Below are 8,155 nucleotides of genomic sequence, written 5' to 3' on the forward strand. Positions count from 1 at the left end.
CTCGACCTCTGTCCTGACTACTTCTATACTTGGTTTCTCCAAGAATTCTATTGGCACTAACCCCAAGGTCTCCGTCTCCCCAGAGGTGGCGAGATTGGCAAGAGCATCTGCGTTAGCGTTCTGCTCCCGAGGTATCTACTCGATCGAGCCTCGCCTAAACGCAGACAGCTCAACTTTTACCTTTGCCAGATAGGCGGCCATCTTAGGCCCCCATGCCTGATATTCGCCAAAAACCTGGTTTACCACAAGCTGGGAGTCACTGAAGCACTGGACAGAGCTCGCCTTCAGCACCTGAGCTATCCTTAGCCCGGCCAGCAAAGCTTCGTATTCGGCCTCATTGTTGGAGGCCTTGAACCCGAACCGTAGCGCCGAGTGGAATCTATGTCCTTCAGGGGATATCAAAATGATTCCAACCCCAGAGCCATTCTCGTTGGATGAACCATCCACAAATATCCTCCATGACGCCTGGGACGAGGTGACCTGGGGCAAGTCTGCCAAAGGATCCTCCCAGAATCCTGTGCACTCGGCTACAAAATCGGCCAGGGCCTGACCCTTTATAGCAGTTCGCGGAGTGTACAAAATCTCGAGCTGGCTAAGCTCGATTGCCCACTTTAACAAACGACCCGATGCTTCAGGTTTTTGCAAAACCTGCCTTAAAGGATGATCAGTCATGACGTGTATTGAGTGGGACTGGAAGTACGGCCTGAGCTTTCGCGAGGCCGTGATAAGGCAGAACGCCAATTTCTCCATCAACGGGTACTGGGATTCATCCCCGAGAAGTCTTTTGCTGATGTAGTAGACTGGCTTCTGAATTCGGTCTTCCTCCCGTACTAACACGACACTGGCTCCGTCCTCTGCGACGACTAGGTAGAGAAAAAGAGGCTCTCCTGCTTTTGGGTTGGATAGTACGGGTGGCTCGGCTAGATGTGCTTTCAGGTCGAGGAAAGCGCTTTCGCATTCTTCTGTCCACTCGAATTTCTTATTCCCTCGGAGCAGGTTGTAGAACGGCAAACTCTTATCGGTGGACTTCGAAATAAACCGATTGACTTGACTAGCAGGCTGCCACTCTTCCTGTCAGGCCTTGGACATCTTTCCGTGACCTGGGTGAGGGAAGCTCGAGCAATGACCTGACCTTGTCGGGGTTTGCCTCGATTCCTCGGCTATTGACGATGAACCCTAGGAACTTCCTTGAGGCAACTCCAAAAGTGCACTTCTGGGGATTAAGCCTCATGCCATACTCCCGTAGTATCTTGAAACATTCTTCCAGGTCGGAAACATGGTTATCGGCAGTCTTTGACATGACTAGCATGTCATCAACGTATACTTCCATGTTCTTCCCGATTTGGTCCGCGAACATTCTATTTACTAGCCTTTGGTAGGTAGCTCCGGCGTTCTTCAGCCCGAACGGCATGACCTTGTAACAAAAAACGTTAGTTGGGGTCATGAAACTGGTGTGCTCTTGGTCTGCCGGATTCATGGCGATCTGATTGTAGCCTGAATATGTGTCCATAAAGGACATGAGCTCGTGCCCCACCGTGGCATCCACCAACTGGTCAATCCTTGGCAGTGGAAAACAATCCTTGGGGCAGGCTTTATTCAGGTCGGAGAATTCGATGCAGGTCCTCCATTTCCCGTTGGGCTTCGGGACCAGCACGGGGTTGGCGACCCAGATTGGAAACTTGGCTTCATGGATAAAGCCACATTTTTTGAGCTGGGCCACCTCTTCCTCCAAGGCTTCAGCCCGGGTCGTTCCTAGGCGTCTCTGCTTCTGGGACTTTGCAGGAACGCTCTTATCCAGAAGAAGTGTATGCATGATGACACTCGGATTGATTCTCACCATGTCCTCGTGTGACCATGCAAACACATCCAGGTTACTCAGCAAAATTTTTACAAGTTCCGCCTTCCTCTTGCTGCAGAGGTTTTTCCCGAGCTTGACCATCCGTGATGGATTCTACGGATCAATGTTTACTTCCTCGAGCTCCTCAATAGCTTGGAGCTCGGATATGTCCTCGCCTATTCGGGGGTCAATATCCTCACTTAAGATGATATTTTCCCCTTCGGCGCTTTGAGGTTTTTCAATCTCAGGATCAGCTAAGGGTTCCCGAGATTCCTCTTCACCACCTTGGATGGCCATTGCTAGCTGCCTGGGTTTAGATTTTCCCTTCATGGAAATGCTGTAGCATTCCCTGGCAGTGAGTTGATCGCCGTGGACGGTGCATACTCCCGTTGAAGTAGGGATCTTCATCGCGAGGTGACGAACGGAAGTGACGGCCTCAAAAGCTATGAGCGTAGGTCGTCCCAAAATTGCGTTGTATGCGGCGGAGCAGTCAATGACCACGAACTCGAGGAGTTTGGAGACTGTCCGAGATCCTTCTCCTAGGGTGATCACCAGCTCGATCGTCCCTATTGCTGCTGATCCTTCTCCCGAAAAACCATACAGCATCATGGAGGTGGCCTTCAGCTCGGCGACGGTCAAACCCATCTTCTCTAATGTGGACCGGAATAGGAGGTTAACAGAGCTCCCATTGTCGATCAGCACCCTCCTGACTCTCCGATTGGCGAGCCGAACTGCCACGACCAAGGGGTCATTGTGAGGGAACTGGACATGGCCCGCATCTTCCTCTGTAAAAATGATCGTTTGCTTGTCCAATCGCTGCTGCTTTGGCTGATGCTGCTACGGAACGAACTCCATTCCGTTTTGTGTCTTTAGTTCGTTCACGTACCTCTTCTGGGTGCCCCTGCTCATGCCAGCCAAATGCAGTCCTCCAGAGATGGTGGATATCTCCCCTCCTACCACGGGAGGGGGGACGTCCTGATCTATCCGAGACTTGGGCTGACTGGCCGAGACTTCTGGAGCTGGTCGACCTGCTGGGACTTTATTCCGTGCGTATTGAGCCAAGGGGCTGGCTCGGATAAGAGTCTCGATCTCATCCTTTAGATGCCTACAATCATCAGTATTGTGGCCAACATCGTTGTGAAAGCGGCAAAATTTGGAGGTGTCTCTCTTCCCCTTTTGGTGCTTCAATGGCTCCGGCCTCTTCCAGGGGAGGCGAGTAGAATTAGCTAGGAAAATATTTTCCCTAGACTGGGTGAGCTCTGTATAAGTCGCGTAGACGGGCTTGAACTTGTCCACGGACTTATTCTTCTTTTGGCCGTGCTGGCTGCCTTCACCATTCCCCTTTCTTTTGCCTCCACCGAGCTGGTTGTTATGTGTGACATTTTGGGTCGCTGCCACGACCTCCGTCCCCACTCCAGCGGGCTGATCAGGGACCTGGCTGGCTCCTGCAGCTTCGGCTTCGGCTTCTTCCAAGTTGATCCATTCCTGGGCCCTGTTAAGGAATTCGTTAAACGAGCTAACTCCCTTTCTTTGTATGTCTTTCCAGAGATCCCCTCCGACGAGGATTCCAGTTCTCATGGCCATGAGCTTGGAGCTATCATCCGCGTCTTTGGCTCGAGCAGCGATGTTCGCAAATCTGCTCAGGTAGGCCTTCAGAGTTTCACCAGGATGCTGCCTCACGTTAGCCAGGGAGTCGGCCTGAACGCGCACAGCCTGGGAGGCTCGGAATGCTCTTTTGAAATCTGCCGAGAAAGTCTTCCAGGATCTGATTGACTGTCTTTTACCTTGCTTGAACCACTTCGTGGCAGGTCCAGTCAATGTGGAAGGGAAGATTAAACATCTCAGCTCGAGGCCAATGTTGTGGGCCATCATCAGGGTGTTAAACATCCCCAGATGATCCGACGGAGCTCCGTCTCCATTGAACTTGGACAGGTGTGGCATACGGAAACCAGGTGGGTACGCCATTGCTGTTATGCTGGGGGCGAAGAGCTCCATCTCGTCCCATGAATCATATTCATCTTTTTCTTTTTCTGAGAGGAGCTTCCTCATCAGTTCCTCCATCTGGGCCAGGCGTTCGAGGGTTTGGTCCGGATGTCCTTGGTTATTCCGGGGCTGTTCAACAGCTCCGGCTCCATTGTACATATTTGGGGCATTCCCGCCGTTACGTACTTCGGACAAGCCCCCCCGAGTGAGCATGGCTATCTCCTCCTGCTGGCTCCCCTCTATGAGAGTTAAGGCGATCCCGCAGATCGCCTCCCCGAGTGGCTTGTGGGCTTTGTACCGAACTTAGGCGCTGACGCAGGTCCCCGCCAGAAAGGTCGCTCCGACGACTGCCGGTCCAGTAGCTCCTGCTAGAGAGGCTCGGAGCTCGCCTTTGGTGTTGAGGATCTGCGCTTTCCCTTGGCGCCCTGCTACGTCGGGAAGGTCCGACTGATGGTGGGTTTCTCCTGCTACTCCCATAGGCTGGGATATCTCAGATGGGCCGAGGAGGAGATGGGTATCTGATTGGAGACGGAGGATGCCTGACTGGAGAGGCGATCCTAGTTCCATCAGGACGGATCAAGTTCGGTGGGGGCCTTTCGGCCCTGCCAACTTGTTGGTCCGGCGCTTTGCGATCTGGACGAGGCGCAGGACGGTTGTTTTGGACGGGCTGATGCTGCGAGCTCTCCCCGGACCTCCTTCTAGAATTTCTTCAAGCTGCCCTGGGCGCGCTCAAGGCTGGTTCGGACCTAGGAGTTGAAGTTCTGAACGAGCGGTTGTACTACTGTTGTCCGGCTCTAGGCACTTCTTTGAAGTTTGCCTCTCGATGGTGTGATGAAGGAGTGGAGTTGGCTGTCGGAAGTCTATCCGAGCGGCTATGACTGGACCGGTTACCCCGGCGAGACTTAGTAGCCTCGCCTTGCCTCTCTCCGACGTTAGCGTCGGTTGTGAGAGGGGGTAGTCAGGCCAGCACATCCTTGATCTTTTGGCTAGCTATTGCTAGCTGGCTCCTCAGCTAAGCATTCTCCATCTCCACCGCAGTGTAATAACACGGGTTTGGATTAGGTGGCTGGGGTGCCGAACTTCAGGTGTCATCTTGGACCACCGGCTACTTTCCTGGCCGCTGCTGGGCTTCAGGAACTTGTTCACCAGGGGTGGCAGTATGATGAGCCTCCTGCCCATCATGCTATTCTGTCTCGTTACCGTGCCTGGATCGAGTAGTCACCATAGTTGGATGTTTGCGACAGCACTAATCGAACTTGCTCTCAATGAAAGCACCAAACTGTTGACGCAGTTCTTCGCCAACAGGTAATTAAGAAAAGAAGAGAAATGGATTAGTGCTTAGGTTGAACCGAAACAGATATATGATCTTAGGAAATGAAATGGTGACTCAAAGTATGTTTTTTAAGTGGGTCAAAGGTTAAAATCCTTCTACTCCACTAGTCAGTATTATTACTATATCCTGGGTATTTGATTACAGGGTATTTCTTACAATCAAGAATCCAACCCCTATTAACTCCCAAGGTCTCCATATTTATAGGAGAAGGCACCTGGGAGTTGGTAAGAAGGTCATCCCGTGACCTTCTTACCTATCGTATCCACTCTGGAACATTCATGATTAATTCCTACACCTGACACATAAGTGTGGTCAAATCAATAGGTAAGGGGATAATGGGCCGCACGGCCCAACCCAGCCGTGGGTGTCTGAATACGCACCTTCACGCTGCGTGTCCGAGAAGTCAGGGATATATTAGACACGTGATGTCTGATATATGCACGTTTACCTTGCGTGGTTGACTTTATAAGAGATCACAATCTCCAACTCTAGCTCGTACCACGAGCGGGATACTTCACTCGACCTGCGGCCTTCAGAGTCCAGACCCAACCCTCAGGCACTCTTGGAGAACCTTTAGGTTACCTCGAGTTAAAGAGGTAGGACCTTACGATGACAGCTCCGGTCTTGGGGACGTCCACGTGGAAATCATGATTAGGCCGCATCTTAGCTCGCTAATCAGCCCATGGGAAAACCAGGGCATACAAGAGGATTGAGTGACAATTATGGTTATAGAGCGTATCTATATTTGTTATAGAGCATTCTATGAATTCAAGAGTGCAATTTCAAGTCTGTAGTGGAGTCATGAGGAATTAATAAGTTAGTAAATTTATTTGTTAGATTTATGATAACTTATTGGAGCTTGATTTCATAGGCCCATGGTCCCCATTGTACCTTGGATAAAATCATCTAGATAGTCTCAATTAATTGATTTAATCAACAATTAGAATTATCAAAGTTGACCAGGTCAATTTTGGATAGTTTCACGGAGTTGTGTAATTTTGAGAAGAAAAGAGAAATTATGGCAGATTTATTAATTAAGATAAATTGGTATCTAAATTAATAAATAAGTTTAAATCAAGGTTCAAATTATAAATAATTAATTTGATCAAGGATTTAAATAATTATTTAATTAATTAAATCAATAGAAAATAATACATGCCTTGATTTTAAGTCCAATGGGCTTATAATCAAATGGGAAATTTCACGGGCCTATAACCCATGATAATTTCGACCTAGGGCTTCAAAATGGCTATTATTTTATTGATTTTTTAATTAAATTAAATGGCCTAATTGAGTCTATAAAAGGAGTGCTTAGAGAGAAGTCAAAACAGAAGTTTGTAAGTCACAAGTAAGATATTCTGATAGTTTTAGATTCTCTATAAACACAAGTCATTTTCTAAGCCTCTTTGTTATTTTCTCTTCTTCTCTCTATATCTATCTCATGTGTTGAGAATTGCCCACACTAGTCTAGGTGGTTCTAAGGATACATTGGAAGATTGTGAAGAAAATAGAAGATCGGTTCAGTTTCTTGATAATACTCTGCGACAGAAAGGATACAAGAGTTAGAGAAACTGAAGGAAGGACTCTTAATTCTGCTGCGTATACTGTAAGTATTCTATTCTTTGTTTCTCTTTGAATTCAATTTTAGAAACATGTTTTAGGCTATCTCGTATTAATTTGTTTAATATTAGATATACATGAAAATAAATAAAGATCCTGAATAAGCTTTTCCAACACTAGCTTACCCTTCTGGTGCTTCAACGGTTCCGGCTTCTTCCAGGGGAGGCGAGTAGAATTTTCTTGGAAGATGTTCTCCCTAGAATGGGTGAGCTCAGTATAAGTCGCGTAGACTGGCTTAAATTTTTCTACGGACTTGTTCTTCTTTGGGCCGTGCTGGTTGCCCTCGCTGCTCCCCTTTCTCTTGCCTCCACCAAACTGGTTATTCTGTGTAACGGTTTGGGTCGCTACCACGACATCCGTTCCCACTCTAGCTGGCTGTTCGAGGGCCTAGCTGGTTCCCGCGGCTGATGCTCGCGCCTCCTCCAAGTTGATTTCCCTGGGCCCTATTTAGGAATTCATTTACGGTGCTGACTCCATTCCTCTGTATCTTTCCCCAGAGTCCTCCTCCGACGAGGATCCCAGTCCTCAAAGCCATGTGCTTGGTGCTATCATCTGCGTCTTTGGCCCGAGCAGCGACTTTCGCGAATTTGCTCAGGTAAGCCCTCAAAGGCTCCTCAGGTTGCTGCCTTACGTTTGCCAGGGTATCGGCCTTGACGCGGGCAGCCTGGGAAGCTCAAAATGCTCTCTTGAATTCAGCAGAGAAAGTTTTCCACGAGATGATTGATTGTTTCTTACTCTGTTTGAACCATTGTCTGGCCGGCCCAGTCAAGGTGGAAGGAAATATTAGACATCTCAGCTCGGGGCCAATGTTGTGGGCCATCATTAGGGTGTTGAACATACCCAGATGATCTGACGGGTCCCCATCTCCATTGAATTTGGACAAGTGCGGCATACGGAAACCAGGTGGATATGTTGTTGCTGCTATGCTGGGGGCGAAGAGCTCAAGTTCATCCCCTGAATCATACTCATCTTTTTCTTTTTCTGATAAGAGCTTCGTCACCAGTTCCTCCATCTGAGCCAGACGCTCAAGGGTTTTGTCCTGACTTCCTTGGTTGTTCTGGGGCTGTTCAACAACTCTGGATCCATTGTACGCGTTTGGCGGGTTATTGTCCCTCCTACCTTGAGATAGGTTATATGGTACTTTCCCGGTGTCGCGTACTTCGGATAGGTCTTCCCTTTGGCGAGCACGGCTGCCATTTCCCACTGGGTCTCCCCTTTGAGAGTTTAGACGATCTCGGAGGTTGCCCCTCGGGGCGGCCTGAGGACTTTGCACCGAGCTCAAGCGTTGGCGCAGGTCTCCGCCGGAGAGGTCACTTCGGAGGCTTCACGTCCAATAGCTCCCATTTGAGAAGCTTGGAGCCTGCCTTTTGGGGTGAGGATCC

Source organism: Humulus lupulus, chromosome 3 (assembly GCF_963169125.1).
Source record: "Humulus lupulus chromosome 3, drHumLupu1.1, whole genome shotgun sequence".
Lineage (NCBI taxonomy): Eukaryota > Viridiplantae > Streptophyta > Magnoliopsida > Rosales > Cannabaceae > Humulus > Humulus lupulus.